The sequence below is a fragment of the Otolemur garnettii genome, unplaced genomic scaffold (genome assembly GCF_000181295.1).
Source record: "Otolemur garnettii isolate 467f Iridium unplaced genomic scaffold, OtoGar3 scaffold00015, whole genome shotgun sequence".
Classification (NCBI taxonomy): domain Eukaryota; kingdom Metazoa; phylum Chordata; class Mammalia; order Primates; family Galagidae; genus Otolemur; species Otolemur garnettii.
In genome coordinates, this window is record NW_003852410.1 from 30,309,271 (window position 1) to 30,331,324 (window position 22,054).

Sequence of the window (22,054 nt, forward strand, 5' to 3'; positions counted from 1 at the left end):
ATTTCTAAAATAACACCCTAGTTTTAATTACCATGTTTTATCATACGTTTTAAAATCTCATAGACCATTTACCCTCCATTCTTCTTTTTTGCTCTTATAATTTCCCTGGCTATTTTTACAGATGACTGTCAGAATCATTTTGTTAATTTCTCTCCCTCCAAAATGAATTGAGATTTTGATTGTATTCATATAAATATATTTAGTAATTTGAAAAACTGTAATCTTTATACTATCAAGACTTACAATATGTATGTGTAGAAGCAAATGACTGACTCATTATTGTTAATATTTTCACCATTAGGAATATGTCCCTACTGTCTCCATTCTGTGCAATCCAGGAATGAGAGCTCGTCACTGGAAACAGATGTCAGATATTGTAGGCTTTGATTTGACTCCAGACTCTGGAACTACACTGAGAAAAGTTTTAAAATTAAACCTTTCACCATACTTAGAAAAATTTGAAGTGATAAGTGCAGGTGCAAGCAAGGTAAACATAAAGATCATCTGAAATACTTTATTTGATGAGTTTGTCAATCAAGTAACCATTGTTTGTTTGTTTGTTTGTTTGTGGTTGAATGTATATAGTATAGCAGTGAGAGGAGATGGGAGTAAATGAGAGCAGACCACTCTTTTTTCCCCACAAAATATGTGCTTACTTGGCCTGACTCTAGACTAGAAATAATCTATTTGACTTCTTAATTCTGCCATGTTCTAATATAATTTTATGATATGCTAGTATTGATACATAATTTTTCTATTAAGGATGCTAGGTGGAGATATACAGTGTGTCCATAAAGTTCATGTGCAATTTAAAATAGTTTACTATTTTATGGACACCCTCTATATGGCATGTGTTGTATATGTGTGCTAGCAAAGTAAATATGGCTCTAGACTGAGGAAGAGTTCTTGAAATAGACAGACTATAGGTTGCCTTCAAAAAGCGTACTTCAGAGAAAGTCTAGTAGGCATTTTATTCTGATTCCCGTTGTTTGTTTAATTATGTTTGTGATTTTGTTTCGTTGTTTTTTTGTTTTTTGTTTTTTTTTTTTTTCATTTTGAGACAGAGTCTCACTCTCTTGCCTGGGCCTAAGTGCGGTGGCATCATCACAGCTCACTGCAACCGTAAACTCCCAGGCTCAAGTGATTCTCCTGCCCCAGTCTCCTGAGTAGCTGGGACAATAGCTACTTGCTACTACACCTGGCTAGTTGTTTTATTTTTTTGTACAGAAGGGGTCTCACTCTTGCTCAGGATGCTCTTGAATTCCTGGTCTCAAGCAATTCTCCTGCTTCAACCTCCCACAGCGCTAGGATTACAGGTGTCAGCCACTACACCCAGCTCCTAATGTCCATTTTAATACTAATAGCTGTAGTTTTTTAGCAAGTGAGTTTTTTAAAACTATATAATCATTCTTCTCAGGAATTTTTAAATTATTAAAAAACATCCTAAATTAAAAAAATATATACAATAGTCACAGATTATCCTAATGAAATGATAATGTACATCAAATGCTTACTGAATGAATTTACTATGTAAGGTCTATATAATAAATAATATCCTTCACTATCCCATCTTCTCTTTTTTTTAATTGGAGAAGAGGCATACAAATTTATTTAACATGTATACATGGGGAGAATCAACAGAATGAGTACCTCTATTCCATTCTCTCTTCATTCTTCCTTTTTAGGAATTTTCATTAGAGAAAGCCATGCATACAATGATAGAAACTTGGGATGATATTGCTTTTCATATAAGTCTATATCGTGATACTGGAGTCTGTATTCTTTCTTCAGTTGATGAGATTCAGGCTATCCTTGATGATCAAATTATTAAAACTCAGACAATGAGAGGCTCACCTTTCATCAAACCCTTTGAAAAAGAGATCAAGGTATGTAGAATATGATAGTCAGCTCTTGTTTAGTTATAAAATTTATAATCTTATTACATATGTGTTCTCATAAAAATAAGTGAGTTTGCTGGATTTTTTTAAATGTTCATTCAAATCATAGGCCTCTACTGTTGGTAATTTATCTGGTGAATTATAATAATAGATACTAAAATTACCATAGAAATATCTAGAACAGAACTGAGATATTGACCAATGATTTTGAAAAGAAAAATTATGTTTTATTTAAATCTTCTCCAATGACACTGACTGCATTGAAAGAAAAGCAGTTGGTATTATTTATTCTAACTTCATAAAGCCTAGACTGTTTTATGTTGCATTCTTGCAACTTGTAGTAAAGTTCTGTGTACCATACTTTAATTGTATTTGTGGGTATTTTAGAGCAATTAAGGATTTATTGTCCATTTGAGAAAGCCAAATGGTACTTGAGGCTGCAAGATTTTTCATATCTTTTTAGTTGATGTGGGTAAAGACAGAAAGCAAACAAATTATGATAACTAATAGCTTCATAGGTATTATCAAAGTTCTAACTGGGGGACTTATATAAATTGGGGAAAGACAAACAACTGGATTTTTTTTTATCCCAATAGTGATTTATTTCTAAATATGTGCCAGTTAATGCTCTAGGAACTTTACATTCATTAACCCATTTAATCCCCACAGCAGCCCTTCAAGGTAGGCACTATTACTATTTGTACTCATAAATAACGAAGCCAAAGTATAGGAGGACAAGTAATTTGCTCAAGTTCACCTAGCTAATAAATAACAGAGCTGGAATTCAAACGAAGAAAGTCTGGTTTTAATTTATGCACAAATAGTGCTTTATAAAAGATAATAACAAATATTATTTGGGAAAAGCATAGTAATGTTGTTCCAAGAGCCATAAGGCTGGACGTTTTCCCATGAATCAGGTTAGCCTATCCTCCTACCTTTTTTTTTTTTTTTTTTTTACTAAGAGATGGAGTCTGGCTCTATTGCTTAGACTAGAGTGCTGTGGTACAATCATAGTTAACTATAACATCAAACCCCTGGGCTAAAATGATCCTTCAGCCTTCAGTCTCCAGTGTAGCTAGGGCTACAAGCATGTACCAGTATGCCCAGCTATTTTTTTATTTTTTATTTTTTATGGGGATGATGTGTTGCTATGTTACTCAAGGTTATCTCAAACTCTTGGCCTCAAAATATTTTTCTGCCTTAGCCTCCCCAAGTACTAGGATTGTAGGCATGAGCTACCTAACCTGGCCTGGCCTAATCTCGTGAACCAAAAGAGAGACTATATGAATGGTCTTTAGCTAATGAAATAATCTTTGTCAACTCCAGGGGATCTATGAAAATAAGGAAGCTTTTTTTTTCCATTTTATTTTATTTTTCTCCAAATTGTATTGATATGGAGCAATGGCACAGTTGATATTTTGGACTCTATAATTCTTTCTTATTGGGGCTGTCCTGTATATTGTAGGACATTTAGCTAGATCTCTGATTTCTACCCACTAGAATCCAGTACTAATACAGGGTTCCCCCATTCGGGGCTGGACAGGGACCCCCATTTCCTAGGCCTAGGTAATTTCATGTAAGTAGGACTCTTCTGAAGTGGACTCTCTGTCATTGTACCTAGAGCTGGAGGGATTATATTCATTTGTTAATATGTTCATCCACACTGAAAAAGTGTCTTCCATCTACCAAGTCCTGGCCAAATATAATTCTCAAGACCTTACATCCCTCTAGATGGAAAACCAGTATGAGACTTCTCACTTGGGTCTTTCCTTCTGCCAGAAGCTCTGGTACTTTTTATTCCTTCTGTTTTCCTTTGTATCTAATAAATCCTATCTTACCACTGATCTGTGGTTCTTGGGTTCATTCTTTGAATCTCTGAGACTAAGGACCTACTGGAGAAAGAAATCCTGCCAACAGTGCTGTCCTCCTCCTATCGCTTGTGACAACTGAAAATATCTTCAGACATTGTCAAATGTTCCCTGGAGTAGAAGATAAATTTACCCATCATTGATTGATAACCACTGGTGTAGAGCAGGAATATATTCTTGGAGGCTTTTAGGAGTTGGGATAGTTCAGTTAGAAATTAGGAAATTGGTCTAACTTTTCAGTTATCTACAGTTGTGAACTCTAGTGATTTAGGAATACATTGGACCTCCTAGAGTTTTTCTAATGCTTATGTGAGATACCATAAGTGACCTTAAGCTGTAAGCTGTTTTGCATTATTTAAAAATAGTAGTAAATTTTAAGTATATTTTCATTGCTATAATTTATAGCTCTTCTTTAATAACTGGAATTTAGTACAGTGTGCTTCTCATTAAGGAATGGGAGGACCGTTTGATTCGAATACAAGAAACAATTGATGAATGGTTAAAAGTACAAGCTCAATGGCTGTACTTGGAGCCTATCTTTTGTTCAGAAGATATCATGCAACAGATGCCAGAAGAAGGGCGTCAGTTTCATACAGTAGACAGACATTGGAGGGATATCATGAAGTTTTGTGCAAAAGATCCAAAGGTGAAGTATATATTTCCTCTCTTACAGTAGGTGAAAATTTATTTTTGAATATTAAAGAAAGCATTTGACTCCTTTGTCCTGGTTACAAGAGTTAATCCTGTTCATTGTATATAAACTATAAAGTTCAGAAACATGTAACAAAAGCTTCAAGTATTTAAATAATTTTACTTTTCAGTTCATAAGATACATTACTTATAACTCTATACATTACTTACAACTCTTCAGTTTCAAATATGCATTTGATTCACCTGACTTCTGCTATATACACTCACTTCTCCTCTCCTCACAAAATAAATAGACAGATAAAACTATTTGAGTGAGAAGGAGAGAAAGAATGAATAATGCATGTGATTCACCTGACCTTCCACTCAGTGACTGTATGCTGGGGGTGGGGCAGAATCTGCTGTCCTCTCAGTCTCAATTCCTGTGTGTCTCTCCCAGTGAGGATAGCACCTTGCTGAGTTTGATCTAAGGTTGAAAGACAGACTATGTATTTTATGTACATGTAGTACATACATACACACTTTTTAATTTGTTATTCAACTTAAGAAATGACAGTTTATTCTAAAGCTGGGTGAACAACTATCTGTGCTAGACTAAAAACTATATGTGCTGCTGGACTTACTGAGAGTCAGTAGTGCACTGACATTTATGAGTTTTAAGGATTTTGCCTTACTTGATTTTAGAATCTTTATGAAACATGTTGTCTTTTAGCTCAGGGTCAGCAATTTTTTTCTGTCAGAGCCCAGACTGTAAATATTTTAGGCCTTGAAAGTTTTTACAAAGAGATGAACTATTAAAAAGAAAGAAAGTTTTTACAGCTATTCAATTCTGCTGACATTGTAGTGAGAAAGCAGCCATAGATAATATGTAAATGAATGGGTCTGTGTGACAATAAGACTTTGTTCATGGACACTGATATTTTCTTTTCTTTTTTTTTGACACTGATATTTTCATATATAATGAAATATTCTTCTTTTGATTTTTTTTACCTTCTTAAAGTTAAAATATAATTCTTAGCTTATGGGCCACACAAAATTGGTAGCAGGCTTGGATTTGACCCATAGGTTGTAGTCTGCCAACTCTTGCTGTAGCTTGCTGAGTTTATGGTTAATGGTTGTAAGATTAAGAATTAAATTACAGGCTTGGCGCCTATAGCTCAACCGGCTAAGGCGCCAGCCACGTACACCTAAGGTGGCAGGTTCGAATCCCCAGCCTGGACCCGCCAAACAACAATGACGGCTGCAACCAAAAAATGGCCGGGCGTTGTGGCGGGCGCCTGTGGTCCCAGCTACTTGGGAGGCGGAGGCAGGAGACTCGCTTGAGCCCAGGAGTTGGAGGTTGCTGTGAGCTGTAATGCTACAGCACTCTGCCCAGGGGGACAGCTTGAGGCTCTGTCTCAAAAAAAAAAAAAAAAAAGAATTAAATTACACACCAACCTAACAGACTTTTCTGACATTATTCAACGTAATGTAGGAAAAATGAAAATATGCACAGCAGTCATAACTTCTCATTTGTAAGTAACGTTCTTGAATAAGAATATTTATGATCTATTGAATTTTAGTAGTTTTTACATCACAAAAATATTTTGCTGCAAAGTTCATAAACTTTCTGACATTTTAACATTTAAACATTTTAACATATTATATAGATTAATATTTAGGTCTTATAATTATACTAGAATATAGTACTGACTTCAGCAAGCGTATCTCTTTCAGGTTCTTGCTGCTACTTCTTTAACAGGTTTATTGGAAAAACTGCAAAACTGCAATGAACTTTTGGAGAAAATTATGAAAGGACTTAATGCTTATCTTGAAAAGAAACGTCTTTTCTTCCCTCGGTATGCTGGATAATCAACTGTGCTATAACTAAAAGCAGTTTGTGATGTGCGATGAATTTTAACTGAAGCTTTTCTATTTGCATGTTTTTCCGTAGTTTTTTCTTCTTATCTAATGATGAAATGTTAGAGATTTTGTCAGAGACCAAAGATCCTCTTAGAGTTCAGCCCCATTTAAAAAAATGCTTTGAGGGCATTGCTAAGTTGGAGTTCCTTCCCAATTTGGACATTAAAGCCATGTTCAGCTCTGAAGGTGAGAGAGTGGAGCTGATTGCACTCATTTCCACATCAGCAGCACGGGGTGCTGTGGAAAAGTGGCTTATTCAAGTGGAAGATCTAATGCTCCAGAGTATTCACGATGTGATCGCAGCAGCCAGGCTGGTATGTGTCCTAGGATTTAATTAGACCCTATGTTCTGTAAATGCTTTCTCTTAGGAATTTTTGAATGGGTACCAGTAAATTAACAATTGAAGTCTAATAATTAATCACTTTTTTAACTTCTTTTGTTTCTAACATTATTATTAAAATAACAAGGTTAGGCTTGGCACCCGTAGCTCAGTGAGTAGGATGCCGGCCACTTACACTGAAGCTGGCCAGTTCCACCCATGCCTGCTAAATAACAGTGACAACTGCAACAAAATAATAGCTGTTCGTTATGGCAGGAACCTGTCGTCCCAGCTACTCAGGAGGCTGAGGCAAGAGAATCACCAAAGCCCAGGAGTTTGAGGTTGCTATGAGCTGTGATGCCACAGCACTGTATGGAGAGCAACATAGTGAGACTGTCTCAAAGTAAATAAATAAATAAAATAACAATGTTAGTACAGTTGTGTAGGGAAACAGTTTAAAAGGCATTGGAGCCACATATTCAGCAATTCACTATATATTAGTGAGGAGTCCTTTGTTTGTTTGTTTATTTGTTATTTTGAGACAGAGTTGTGGGGGCCTCGTCGGAGCCTGGGCCCTAGGTCTCCGGCCCCGGCCTCCTCAACTGTCTGGATGCAGGCTGCTGGGCCAGCTTACTCGGGGTGGGTCTCATTCAGATCCTAGGTGCCAAAGCACCTTAGAAGTCACAGTCAATATTTGTAGGAGTGAGCATCTCAGCAGCAGTTTTAGTAGGGGAGCCCAGGTCAGGAGTCCTCTGAGCAAGAAGCAGAGCCAAAGGAGGAGCCCTGGCTAAATTGTCCGAAGTAATTCCATGGCTGCCTACGCCACAGCTGTGGAGACTGCTAACCAATGATATACATACTTTCGTGTTCTCATGCATCTCACTTATTGCCAAAGTATTTCTCACAGGTGCCTCCTACACAGAGTCTCATGCTGTCACCCTAGGTAGAGTATTGTGGTATCATAGCTCATAGCAACCTCAAACTCTTGGGCTCCAGTGATCCACTTGCCTCAGCTTCCTGAGTAGCTGGGACTACAGGTGTGCACCATCACACTTGACTAGTTTTTCTATTTTTAGTAGAGACAGGGTCTTACTCTTACACAGCCTGGTCTTGAATTCCTGAGCTCAAGGAATCTACCTGCCTCGGCCTCCCAAAGTGCTGTGATTACAGGCATGATCCATTGCACCCAGCCTAGTGAGGAGACCTTTCCATTTAAGCTCATTTTCTTGTGGTGGCTATTCTGTTCAGCTTCAGTGTTCTGCAGATAAATCTTGACTTTTTCTTTCCTTTTGCTATTTGTGATTCCAAACAAACTAAATGGACAGGAAAGAATCAGTATTATCCATGGAAGTATTTCCTTATTCAGTATAGAAATTTACCTTCTATGTACCTAGGAATGGCTCTCAGTCACCGTTTATCCTTTTTTGAAACTTAAATTAGTCATTTGCATTTATTTCTAAATATTGCCAGTAAGAAAAATTTTATAATGATATGCATTTATATCCTATGTTTAACATTCTTATATCTAAGGTGGTATAATTGTATTAAAATTATAATTTCCATTGTTACCAACTTCAAAAATTATTCTGCAGTTATTTTCAACTTATTATATTTGGATCTGTTATTTAAAAAGATCAAACTTTCCCCCATAAATCCATAAAACTATTAGAAAAAAATGAAAGTATACTTTGAATTCCAAAGCACAGATTGTTCAAGTATATGTAATTGAACAAATATATAATGGTTTAAATTATATATCCTGGTCACACAAGTTTTTCGAAATGCTATGGGTAAATAAAACAAGGGTTCCAACTAATGTAACCACAGTTTTCTACTGGATTTTATAGTCTCCTTTTCAGTTAAATCTTAGCATCAATATGCATAATCAATCTGACTAGTTTTTTTAAGTTTACTAAAACCTTTATATTTCATCATAATAGAGGCAATGTGTATTCTGCATTAAAAGTTTGACAATTCCCCATAGAAAAAGAGTATAATAAAAGTTAAATAGAAATAAAGTTTCAGCAGAATCAACAATTAAATCTGTCTAGGCATAATCCATTATTAAAATGTTGGTGCTCATCTTTCCTCACGCCAGGTAGAGCAAAGTTGGACACGTCTGTTCTAGCCTATGATTGTACCAAATATTTCACTTTTGTATTGTTAGACATTTAGCTATTTTTGTGTTATGAATCTTTTAAAGTTAGAAATTTATTTAAATTATTCAGGCTTATCCAGAATCTGCAAGAAGAGACTGGGTTCGAGAGTGGCCTGGCCAAGTGGTACTTTGTGTTTCTCAAATGTTTTGGACTTCTGAGACACAGGAAGTTATAAGTGGTGGGACAGAGGTAAAGCATTTTTTATTTATACAACCACATTCTTTTCTCCATTCTGTTAGGGTGTAAGCTAGTGAATTCAGATTTTTGAGAAAGATTTCTCCAAAGAATAGGAAGGGAAGAAGTTATTCATTACTTTTCATTAGGCAGGAAAAGGACCTGCATGGAGGTAGAAGCAAAGGACCAATGTGCTAGCCTCTACCGCTGTTGAGGCTTCTTAAGATGTTTGTAAATTGGGTATAATTGAGAAATTGTGTCATCTTCTCCTTTCTTTTTGAAGGCAGACAGATAACAAACTTAGAGGATGTCAAAGTCCAAGAGTTGGCTGCCCTGCCTTTCTTTGGAGATGGGATTGTTGTAGGAGATATGACGCCATCCTAGAGATATGGTTGAGGCCTTGTAGCTTGATCTGCTGTTTACTCAGGAACTCTATAAAAGTAGATTTTCAAAAACAAATTTGAAAGAGAAATATTTATACCTCTTTTCCATTTTTAGCTGTTTTCAGAAGTTGTGTGAAACAGAATTCCCACAGGGTGCCTGTTAGCAGAACTCATAGGATTTATCTTTAACTATTGTTAAGAAGTTGTAGATTTAGGTTATTTTCCTGTTATTTTTGCAAGGCCACCCCTTTCACATTCCATATTTCTTGGTTTATCTAATTTTTTTGCAAAGGCAATACCTCTCTAAATTTCTATGTATAGACTTGAAATTACACAATTCTTTGAAAATTATTCTCAGTGTTTTACTAGGCTTAGACAAAATCGCTCTTTCTATAATTCATTTCTATATTGAGATAGATTATGATGTCAGAATTGTTTCATAAAAGAGTTAATATGTTTTAGGTACTATATAATATCAAATTGCTTTTTTATTTTTTAGGGATTAAAGAAGTACTATAGGGATCTTCAGAATCAACTAAATGATATTGTAGGGCTGGTAAGAGGAAAATTGTCTAAGCAGACCAGGATCACTCTGGGAGCTTTGGTTACTATTGATGTCCATGCTAGAGATGTAGTCATGGACATGATTGAAATTGGTATGTGATTTTTTTCTTTAATATTAAAAATAAAATATTGATAGTGTCTAGAAACAAAGACTTATACTGTGTCTTTTTCTCTCTAACAGATTTTTGTTTTTTAGAGACAGTCTCACTTTGTCTCCCTTGGTAGGGTGCCATGGAACACAGTTCACAGCAACCTCCAGCTCTTGGGCTTAGGTGATTCTCTTGCCTCAGCCTCCCAAGTAGCTGGGACTACAGGTGCCCACCACAATGCCCAGCTATTTTTTTGTTGTAGTTTGGCTGGGGCCAGGTTACAACCTGCCACCCTTGGTATATGGGGCTGGCACCTTACTCACTGAACCACAGGCATGGCCCTCTAACAGAATTTTTTACACGATCTTTTTCCTGTAAATTGAAAAACATGAATTATTTCTAAAAAAAAACAAAACAACAACAACAAAAAAACCAGATTACACCAAGTCTTATAGACAGTAGAAATAGAAATACTTCAAAATCATTCTACTTAGTCTGGATACCCCCGATAGTAAAATTAGGAAAAATATATTATTATAAAGGGGAAATTACAGACATATTTCACTGATGAATAAGAATGCAATATGATAAACAACATATTGACATGTTGGATTAAAAACTGATGTTTAAGTAATATACGTTAATCAAAATGAAATCCAGTTTGTGTGAGAATTAGATTTATTATTTATATATATATATATATATTTGCCCATACCCCCTCACTCCTTCTCAGTCTCATCTCACCTTCCCCCACCATGTCATTGTTTTTTTTTTTTTTTAGAAATTATTTTTTACTTTTATTTATACATATTAGTCATCATTTTTTTAGACTTTGGTAAAAACATAACAAGGAAAAAAAATTTTGTTTGCTATTTGTATTTTGTCTTGTGTATTCTGTAACAAATAAGTAGTTAATGATTATGTATTCAAAAAAAGGAAAAAAAAAGAAAAGAAAATAGTGACTAATTCTCATATAAATTGTATTTAATTTTGACCGAAGTACATTACTTAAACATAAATTCAACATATTAATATGTTGTTTATCATATTGCATCCTCATTTATAAGTGAAATATGTTTGTAATTTCCCTTTTATAATAATATATTTTCTCCAATTTTAATATCAGGTGTATCCAGATTAAGTAGAATGATTTTGAAGTATTTCTTTTTCTATTGTCTATAAGATTTGGAATGATCTGTTTTTTTGAAATTTTCTTTTACCTTTACTTATAAATATTAGTTGTCTATTTTTTTTGAGACTTTGGAAAAAACAAAATAAGAAGAAGTTAACTGATTAAAGTATTCTATAATAGACATACTTCTATCTGACAATGGGAATGTTACTTTCTTTGCATTATTACTATTATTATTGCCTAATATTTTGTTGCAGCAATCATCTGATTTTTTTTCTGAATGTATTTATCTTCTTTCATTCTTTATGAGGTTTTTGTTCTCAGTCCTTTTGTTAAATATTATTATTGTCATTAAATTTAGCCTTTTAATTCTGTGAAGGCAAAAGTGGAAACCTAATATACACATGTATATGTAAGAAAAATAAATTTAAAAAAAGAAAGTTTACAGAGAAAAAAACATGAATTATTTTAATATTTGCCATTAATAAAGATGAAAATATCTGTTTTTCAAATTTTTCCATTTAAGCATTATGTGCCTTATTTTACTTTATTCTTTTTAGGTGTCTCACATGATACAGATTTCCAGTGGCTTGCTCAGCTTCGATATTATTGGGAACATGAAAATGCTCGAGTTCGTATCATTAATTGCAATGTAAAATATGCTTATGAATATCTTGGTAACTCACCTCGACTTGTCATTACTCCTCTTACTGACAGGTGTTATAGAACATTGGTATGTATTTAAATTATTTTAATTTATACATTAAAGATTACTTTTTGGTGTCCTATCATATTTTCTCATCTAAATTTGATATGGCTACCCTAATTTATTGTCCTATCTATAATAGTTAAATACAGTCATCCCTTTCTAATCTCAAATTCTCTTTATGTGAAATTACAGTAATGAATATTTACTTCTGGGTGCTTTTGTAGACTGCAAGAATGTTTGAATTCTATTGTATGAAAGTTATAAGTCACGTCCATTGGAGATAATCTATAAAAGGAAAGTGTTGGTGATATAGTGACAAACACAGAACATCAGAAAATGGTATCAAATTTTGCAGTGGAGTCCTGAGAGAGATGACAGGAAGATGAGGAAAGTACATTTGTGCTTTAGATCTCCAAATAATGCTGTTGAGTAGGAGAGAGCTGAAATGTAAAGGGGTGGTGCTGAGGTCTGTGTTTAGTTGGGAATCTATGGAAGATAGAGGTATGACTATAAAAACCTTGCTAATATGGTGGCCAGGTAAAATGTAGGACTCCCAGGTAAATTTGAATTTCTTTTTTTTTTCTGTTCATATGTATGTTAATTTTTTTTGTTTTTTATTGTTTCAGGTTAATTTGAGGATAGAAAGAATTAGGGTACAATGTTTGCATTTGTAAGGTAGAGTCCTTCTTATAATTATGTCCTGCCCCCAAGAGGTGTGCCATGCACCCTAACATTGTGCCTATTAAGTGGGAGCACATGCATCTCCCGCCTCCTCCTCTCTCCCTGCTTCCTCATTCCCCTGCCCCCTACCTTAAATTGATTTGAGCTTTTCTCTTATGTGGGCATCTATTAGATTATCTACTGGCTTCATATTAGTATTGAGTATGTTAGATTCCTGCTCCTTCATTCTTGTGCTACTTTACTAAGAAGAATGTGTTTCAACTCAATCCAAGTTAATACAAAAGATTTAAAGTCTTCATCTTTTTTATGGCTGAATAGTATTCCATGGCATACATAGACTGTAGCTTGTTAATCCATTCCTGTGTTGGTGGGCATTTAGGCTGTTTTCACATCTTGGTGACTATAAATTGAGCTACTATAAACATTCTAGTGCAAATGTCTTTATGATAAAATATTTTTTTTTCTTCTGGGTAGAGCCTTAGTAGTGGGATTGCAGGTCAAATGGGAGGTCTAATTTGAATTCTTTGAGGTTTCTCTATACTTTCTTCCAAAAGGTTGTATTAGTTTGCAGTCCCAGGTAAATTTGAATTTCAAACAAATATCAAATAATTTTTTAGTATAAATGTGTCCTAAATGTTTCATGGGACATGCTTATACTAATAAATTGTTTATTGTTTATCTGAAATTTAAATTGAATCTAAACATTCTGTATTTTATTTGCTAAATCTGGTAATTCTATCTGGGGATTGAGACGGACATCAAGAAACACCACTCTACCAGTGCTGAGTAAGTAAAATTAAAGAATGTTTTCAATTTAGTCTCACTTTATCGCCCTCAGTACAGTGCCGTGGTGTCACACAGCTCACAGCAACCTCCAACTCCTGGGCTTAGGCGATTCTCTTGCCTCAGCCTCCTGAGTACCTGGGACTATAGGCGCCCACCACAACACCCGGCTATTTTTTTGTTGCAGTTTGGCTGGGGCTGGGTTTGAACCCTCCACCCTCAGGCCAGTGCCCTGCTCACTGAGGCACAGGCATGGCCCCATTTAACTCTTTAGAAGCAGAGATAAATTGGGGACATTGGTGCAAATGCTATTAGGGAATGTTCTCAGTAAAAACCTGTAAGTAGGAGTTGTGCCTGTGGCTCAAAGGAGTAGGGCGCTGGCCCCATATGCTGGAGGTGGTGGGTTCAAACCCAGCCCCAGCCAAAAAACTTCAAAAAAACCCAAAAACCTGTAAGGAAATGAGCACAGCATGATAGAACAGGGAAGAAGCTAAATAGGCACGTATTGGGAGCCTGATCTCCTGGGGAGCTTTGGAGCATGAACAGCCATCCCAGTTATCTCACTTGTGGGCAATGATGTCTCATTTTTATACTCCTTTGTTGTCATTGGCTAAATGTTACTCTAGGGGCAGGGATATGAGTATTTTAGATATTTGTTGTTGAGGTAGTGCCTATTAATTGAGAGAAATTCTTAGGAGAAAAGAGCAGCTGTGAGCTATTCCCAAATGACACAACAATTAGAGGATGAATACAATTGCCCGGTAAATGGGATCTGGGTAGGGCACCCTTTGGTCTAGTTTAGAAGATAAAAGGTTTCACCAAACTCTTTATTTTCCCAGGAAGGTACCTGAGGGCAGGGACCATGTCTATATGTTAGGGTTATAGTTATCCCTAAATATTTGTCGAAGAGATAAATCTTATGCTTCTGTAATATGTGATATCTCAGTAAAGTCAGAGCTATGATATGCTTACAAGGCAGACTCCAACAACTTTGAGTTGTAAAATCAGAATCACATTAAGCACTTGAATACAACATTAGACACCAAGAAAAAGCCTCCTGGTATATGTATTTATTATCCATAATGAAGGGAACGTGTTTATGAGAATTTTCTTGAAATTGTAAAGAAGGGAGAGCTTAAGGTTTTCAGTAGTTAAGTTAATGGACATCAACAGTATAGAATCTATCATACATTTAAAAAGGGTGAAATGTCATGGAAATTGGTAGCTGAATCCAAGCTTATAGTGCTTGCCACATAACAGCCAATAAATAATAGAGACAAGGTGCTGGGGCAACGAAAGCAACTTTTATTCAGAAAGCCAGCAAACCATGGAGATGGTGGACTAGTGTCCTAAAGAACCATCTAAGTGTGCACTTTAGGCTCCATTTATGTCAAGGGAAGGGGGAGCAGAAGGGGATTCCAAGAGATGACTGACCCATAGACATCTGAGAGTCAGCAAAGGACCAAGGAGGTTGTGAAACTTTTTTGTTCTTAGTCAGTTAACTTTGGATGACATTGATCAGATCCCAGTGTTCCTATTATAAATCTTTAACATAGCATTGTTGTTTGTGTACATACTTTCCTCATTTCCCTGGGAGTTAGTTTTGGAAAAGGGATGATTATCAATTTTCTTCTAGAGTTGAACTATAAATAAATTCTTCCTATAACTAGCTGGCCTATGGGCAGAGCTAAGCAGAAGCTTATAACCTAAGGAAGATTACTGTAGGGTGTTAGAAGCTAAGTCTTTATTCAATTAGCTAATTCAATTAGCTATCTCCGTTCTTTTTTTCTGTATTTTTTTTTTTCTAGAGACAGAGTCTCACTTTTTCACCCTGGGTAGAGTGCCATGGCATCACAACTCACAGCAACCTCCAGCTCCTGGGCTTAGGTGATTCTCTTGCTTCAGCCTCCTGAGTAGCTGGGACTACAGGCTCCTGTCACAATGCCCAGCTAATTTTGTTGCAGTTTGGCCAGGGCTGGGTTTGAACCCACCACTCTCAGTATATGGGGCTGGAGCCCTACCCACTGAGCCACAGGCACCACTCAAAGGGGCTGCTGACATTTTTTTCTTTTTTTTGAGACAGAGTCTTACTTTGTCACCCTCAGTTGAGTGCCATGGCATCATAGTTCACGGCAACCTCCAGCTCTTGGGCTTAGGCGATTCTCTTGTCTCAGCCTCATGTGTAGCTGGAACTACAGGTGTCTGCCACAAGGCCCAGCTATTTTTTTGTTGCAGTTTGGCAGGGGCCAGGTTTGAACCTGCCGCCCTCAGTATATGGGGCCTGCGCCCTACTCACTAAACCACAGGCGCCACCCCCTTTTTTGGTATTTTTTAATAGACTTTTTTTAAAGAACAGTTTTCAGTTCATAGAAAAATTAAGTAGACTTCTCTTGATCTCTTAACCCTGTTTTTTTCCCCAAAGAAGTTAAGTTTCACAAATTCTCATGGTGGTTTTCATGAAACAAAGCCAGAGAGAGCTGACTGTAATTCATAAGCTTCTAAAAATTTCAAGCCACTGTTCCAATCATCGTTGGGACCCAGAAATAATTCAGATACTCCTGATACTATCCTCAAGGAGCTTAAAGACTAATTGATGAGAAAAAGTGTGTATGTAATTAACTGTAATACAAAGTAGAATGTAATACAGCTGGTAAGAGCAATGTAGTGCTATGGGAGCATAGAAAATGGAGAACATAACAAGAGTGGAAGATGATACATAGCCAGGAGTATTGTAGACAAAATTATATCATAAGTCACTGTTTCCCTTCCAAATGATGGATGCCATTTTTAGCACTCACATTCAAGTGTTCATTCTCTTTGCAGGGAGCCATCTAGAATATGTCATTATTGTCCTCTACAAACATCTCCATAAATGCTTCTAATCAAAACCTTTCTGAACTAATTTTAGCCCTGTAAGGCTAGATTCTCTTTGCTTTTAAAGACAAATGGGAGACATATGAAGTATTGGAAGACAAGGAGATTTTGATACATTCTCACTGCTTTTGAATTTTTTTAAACTGCTTTTTCTTTGTGCAGTTAGAAAATTTTGTGCTCAAAACCAACAATGTAATGATATGTATAATTGCTTCTCAGAAACTAAAAAAAAGATAAAAATCCATTTGGTTAGTAATTGTCTAAGTTTTTTAAAATTTAAACATGAATTTGATTGTATAAATGTATTTTTTTTCTTTTCAGATAGGTGCCTTCTACTTAAACCTTGGGGGTGCTCCAGAGGGGCCAGCAGGCACTGGAAAAACTGAAACAACCAAGGACTTGGCTAAAGCTCTTGCTGTACAATGTGTGGTGTTCAACTGTTCAGATGGGCTAGATTATCTAGCAATGGGAAAGGTAGTCAAATTATTAAATCGGTAATATTAACTATTACACACAACTAGATTTAACTGCATGAACTTAAGGATATTATTTGAATATGGTTTGACTATTACCTGAGCTTTGGTTTTAGGCATTAAAACATTGTTTTTTTTTATCCTTGGGGCCTTTATTAAATTTAACTTTTAATTTTGACTTAAAAGACTACATATTTGTTTTAAGAGATAATATCTTTCCTAAGAAAAATCACCTCCTTTCCCCTTGTCCTTAGTTTTTTAAAGGATTGGCTTCTTCTGGTGCATGGGCTTGCTTTGATGAATTTAATCGAATTGAGTTGGAAGTGTTGTCAGTGGTAGCTCAACAGATCCTTTGTATACAGAGAGCCATTCAACAGAAGTTGGAAGTATTTAATTTTGAAGGGACAGAACTGAAGCTCAATCCAAATTGTTTTGTAGCTATTACCATGAATCCTGGCTATGCAGGACGCTCAGAATTACCAGACAACCTTAAGGTAATATTTTGTAAGAGTGTAAGATTGTTAATAAGAACAGCATAATTCCTTCAAAATGTTATAATTTTTTCCCATATATTTGTAATTTTCCCTTTACCTTTTCCATTAACTATAAGTAAACCTCCAGAAACTTTTTTTTTTTTTTTGAGACAGAGTCTCAAGCTGTCCCCCTGGGTAGAGTGCTCTGGCATCACAGCTCACCGCAACCTCCAACTCCTGGGCTCAAGCGAGTCAACTGCCTCAGCCTCCCAAGTAGCTGGGACCACAGGCACCTGCTATTTATTGGTTGCAGCCGTCATTCTTGTTTGGCAGGCCAGGCTGGATTTGAACCCGCCACCTTAGGTGTATATGGCTGGTGCCTTAGCCACTTGAGCCACAGGCGCCGAGCCCCAAAAACTTTTTTAGACATCCCAAAATATGAAGTACATAAAAATATTAAAGTGCTAATAAAAAAATGTTAAGAGTTTAGGAAAAGATATTGCATTTGGCAAATAAACTTGAATGTCAGTGCAATATTTTCTGTGTTTTTCCTGTATTATAATTTTAGCTTAAAAACCAGTTTCATTTGTGTAAATAATAATTTCATTCATTATATACTTTAGGTTCTTTTTAGAACAGTGGCTATGATGGTTCCAAACTATGCTCTTATAGCGGAAATCTCCCTCTACTCGTATGGGTTTTTGAATGCAAAACCTCTGTCTGTGAAGATAGTAATGACCTATAGGCTTTGCTCAGAGCAGCTCTCATCGCAATTTCATTATGACTATGGAATGCGAGCAGTTAAAGCAGTTTTAGTGGCTGCTGGAAACCTAAAACTAAAGTTTCCAGATGAGAATGAAGACATACTTGTAAGTATCTAAATATATACATTGTGAAAGTTTCAGTAGAAAGATAATTTTTTTTAGTGAGACTGATTGAGAATTACAAGTCTTTCATATGTGGTTGAAATGACAATTTTTTTTTTTTTTTTTTTTTGCAGTTTTTGGTGGGGGCCGGGTTTGAACCTACCACCTCCGGTAAATGGGGCTGGCGCCCTACTCCTTTGAGCCACAGGGGCCACCGACAATTTTTTTTTTCTTACTGCCCCGCGCCCGCCTACGCGAGGCCAAGTTGGGGCCGCAGCGCCCGGGGACTGGCTGCGGACAGGTGCGCGTGCCGCACCGTCTGTCAGCGCCCACCTGCTGGCGGCGGTCTCCGGCTCCCGGACCACACCCGCCTGGGGAGCCGAAGCGCCGACCAGCGGGTGCGGAGCCGGCAATACATGAGGCTTAGCAGCCCAGGAATCCCTCCTCTCTAGCTCAGTCAACCGGTCCCTCGGGCTCGGGCGGCCCCGCAGCGCGCACGCCGGAGCCCTGAGCCAGCTCCCGCCCGACAAAGTGCAGCCGCCGCGGTAGCTGTGCTCCTAGCAGCTCCGATCAGAGGTCCCCGGGAGGCACTGGAGGACGCGGCAGGGGTGGGGAGGAGGGAAACCTAGCCCCCACCTGGGCTGCAGCACCTTCCCTAAAATGACAATTTTTGTGTTATGTTATTTATTATACTCTACATGCATAAGCATAGTATTTGTTTTTGATTGTGGGGTTTTCATGGAGCAATGTAAAATAAACTTTGACTTTTGGCCAGGGGGTGAGGTAGGAGGGGGAAGTAGGGACATAAATGCTGGCAATTAATTTATATTGCTCTTTTATGGTGATTTTAGCTTCTTCGATCAATTAAAGATGTAAATGAACCAAAGTTTTTATCACATGATATACCTTTATTTAATGGAATAACTAGTGACTTATTTCCTGGTATTAAACTTCCGGAAGCTGACTATAATGTAAGTAAACCATGAGAATGACTTATTTTGCACAATAAATTCATCTGATGACTCAATTGTTTATCAAGTTTTATTAAATGAGTGAAATGATTTTGTTTGGAGGATAATTACCTATTTTGGCCTCTTTAATTACTGAAGATAAGTAAATTTTGGTACCTTCCATTATATGATACCAGAGTTAACCTGTTCAGGTTCAGGTTAAAGATAAGGTTCTTTTTTTTTCTTTATTGAATGATAACTATGTACATTAATGCACTTCTGGGATACAGTGTGGAGTTTTCACACACAATCCAAAACACTTCCATCAAACTGGTTAACATGGCCTTCGTGTCATTTTCTTAATTATTATTTTAAAACGTTCACATTCTGCTCTCAGAAAGATTCACTTGTACCCTTGTAAGATAAACCTCAGAAGTGATCCCTCCAATCCCCCTCCCTCTACCCATTCCCCAAGCCTCTCCCTCCCCCCTTCCCGTATTCTTAGGCTGTTACTAGGTTATAGCTTACATATAAAAGGTATAAATTAGTTTCATGATAGGGGTGTGTACATTGGATACTATTTCTTCCATTCTTGTGATACTTTGCTCAGAAGAACATTTTCCAGCTCCATCCATGTGAACATGAAGGACGTAAAGTCTCCATCTTTCTTTATGGCTGCATAGTATTCCATTGTGTACATATACCACAGTTTGTTAATCCATTCATGGATCGATGGGCACTTGGGCTTCTTCCATGACTTGGCAATTATGAATTGGGCTGCAATAAACATTCTGATACAAATATCTTTGTTGTAATGTGATTTTTGGTCTTCTGGGAATATACCTAATAAAGGAATTTTGGGGTGGAACGGGAAGTCTATTTTTAGTTCTCTAAGTGTTCTCCAGATGTCTTTCCAAGATAAGGTTCTTTGTAAGAGAACCTGTTTTTTGTTTTATAATATGCATGCTATAATCCTTACTCTTGTGTATTTCATTAGGCAGAAATGAAAGTAATAAAACATTCTATAGTTAACATAATAAGGTTTCTTAAATAATATACTGCCTCTTTTTTAAAAGTAAACAATCCATACTCCCACTACACACACACACACAAATAGTAACTGTGGGTGGTAATGGATGTGTTAATTAATTTGATTGTGGTACTCATTATATAATGTATATATATTTCAAATTATGTTGTATATCTTGAATATATATCATTTTTATCAATTAAATTATTTCAACCTTAGTATAGTACATTTACTTATTTCTTTAAAACTTTTATTTATTTATTTTAAATTTCCGATTATTATGAGAGTACAAATGATTAGGTAACATTGTTTGTGCTTATTAGATAAAGTCCCTGTTTTAGTTGTGTCCCTCACCCAGGAGGTGTGCCATGTACTCTTACATTGTGCCTGTTAGGTAAGAAATCATCAAATTTTTATTTTTTATTATTATGGGTACATACTAGCTGCATATATATTTATAGAGTATATGTGATGTTTGATACTGACATACAACAAGTATTAAATAAGGGTAATTGGGGTATTCATCACCACAGGTATTTATCACATTTTTGTGTGAGGAACATTCCAATTCTTTTCTTTTACTTATAAATGTAAAGTATATCCTTATACATGTAAAGTATACCCTAATTTATTGTTGATTGTATCCACTTTGTTATGCTATCAAGTATGGTTCATCCTATGTTACTATCTAACTATATTTTTGTACACATTAACCATTCCCATTTTGTTCCCCTCTCCCCACTACCCTTCCTAACCTGGTAACCATCATTCTACTCTGTGTCTCCATGTGATGAATTGATTTTAATATTTAGCTTCCACATATGGAAAATACGAGAGGTTTGTCTTTCTATGCTTGGCTTATTTCACTTACCATAATGTTCCCCAGTTCCATCTGTGTTGTTGCAAATAGCAAGATTTCATTCTTATTAATGGGTATATGATATTCCATTGCGTATATATACCACAATTTATTTATTTATTTTTCAAGACAGAACCTCAAGCTGTCGCCCTGGGTAGAGTTCTGTGGCATCACAGTTCACAGCAACCTCTAACTCCTGGGCTAAGCAATTCTCTTGCCTCAGCCTCCGAAGTAGCTGGGACTAAAGGCACCTGCCACAACGCCTGGCCATTTTTTGGTTGCAGTTGTCATTGTTGTTTGGCGGGCTTGGGCTAGATTCGAACCCGCCAGCTCTGGTGTATGTGCCTGGTGCCTTAGCTGCTTGAGCCACAGGCACTGAGCCCACAATTCATTTATTATTCATCCACTGATGGACACTGGGTTGATTCCAGATCTTGGCTGTTGTGAATAGTGCTGCGGTAAACATGGGAGTGCAGATACCTTTTTGATATACTAAATTCCTTTCTTTTGGATATATATCTAGTAATGGGATTTCTGGGTCATATGGTAGTTCTATTTTTAGTTTTCTGAGGAGTCTCTGTACTATTCATTATAGTGGTTGCAAGTGTGCAAGGGTTCCCCTTTCCCCACGTCCTTGCTAGCATTTGTTATTGCCTATCTTTTTGATCAAAGCCATTTTAACTGGGCTGAGATAATGATATTTCATGGTAGTTTTGATTTGCATTTCTCTGATAACTAGTGATATTGAGCATTTTTTTCCATATACCTGTTGACTATTTTTATGCCTTCTTTTGAGAAATGTCTATTCAGATCTTTTGCTTATTTTTTAATTGGATTTATTTTTCCTCTTGCATTGTTTGAGCTCCTTATGTATTCTAGTTATTGGGACTTTGTCAGATGAATAGTTTGAAAATACTTTCTCCCATTCTGTTAGGTTGTGTCTTAACCTCTGTTGACTGTTTTCCTTTGCCGTATGGAAGCTTTTTAGCTTGATGCAATTCCATTTGTCCAATTTTATTTTGTTTGCTTGTGCTTTGGGGATATTACTCAAAAATTCTCTGCCCAGAGTAATGTTTCCCTAACGTTTTCTTTTAGTAGTTTTGTAGTTTCAGGTTTTACATTTAAGTCTTTAATCCATTTGGATTTGTAGATGGTGAGAGATAAGGGTTTAATTTTGTTCTTCTGTATATGGAGATCTAGTTTTCCCCACACTATTTATT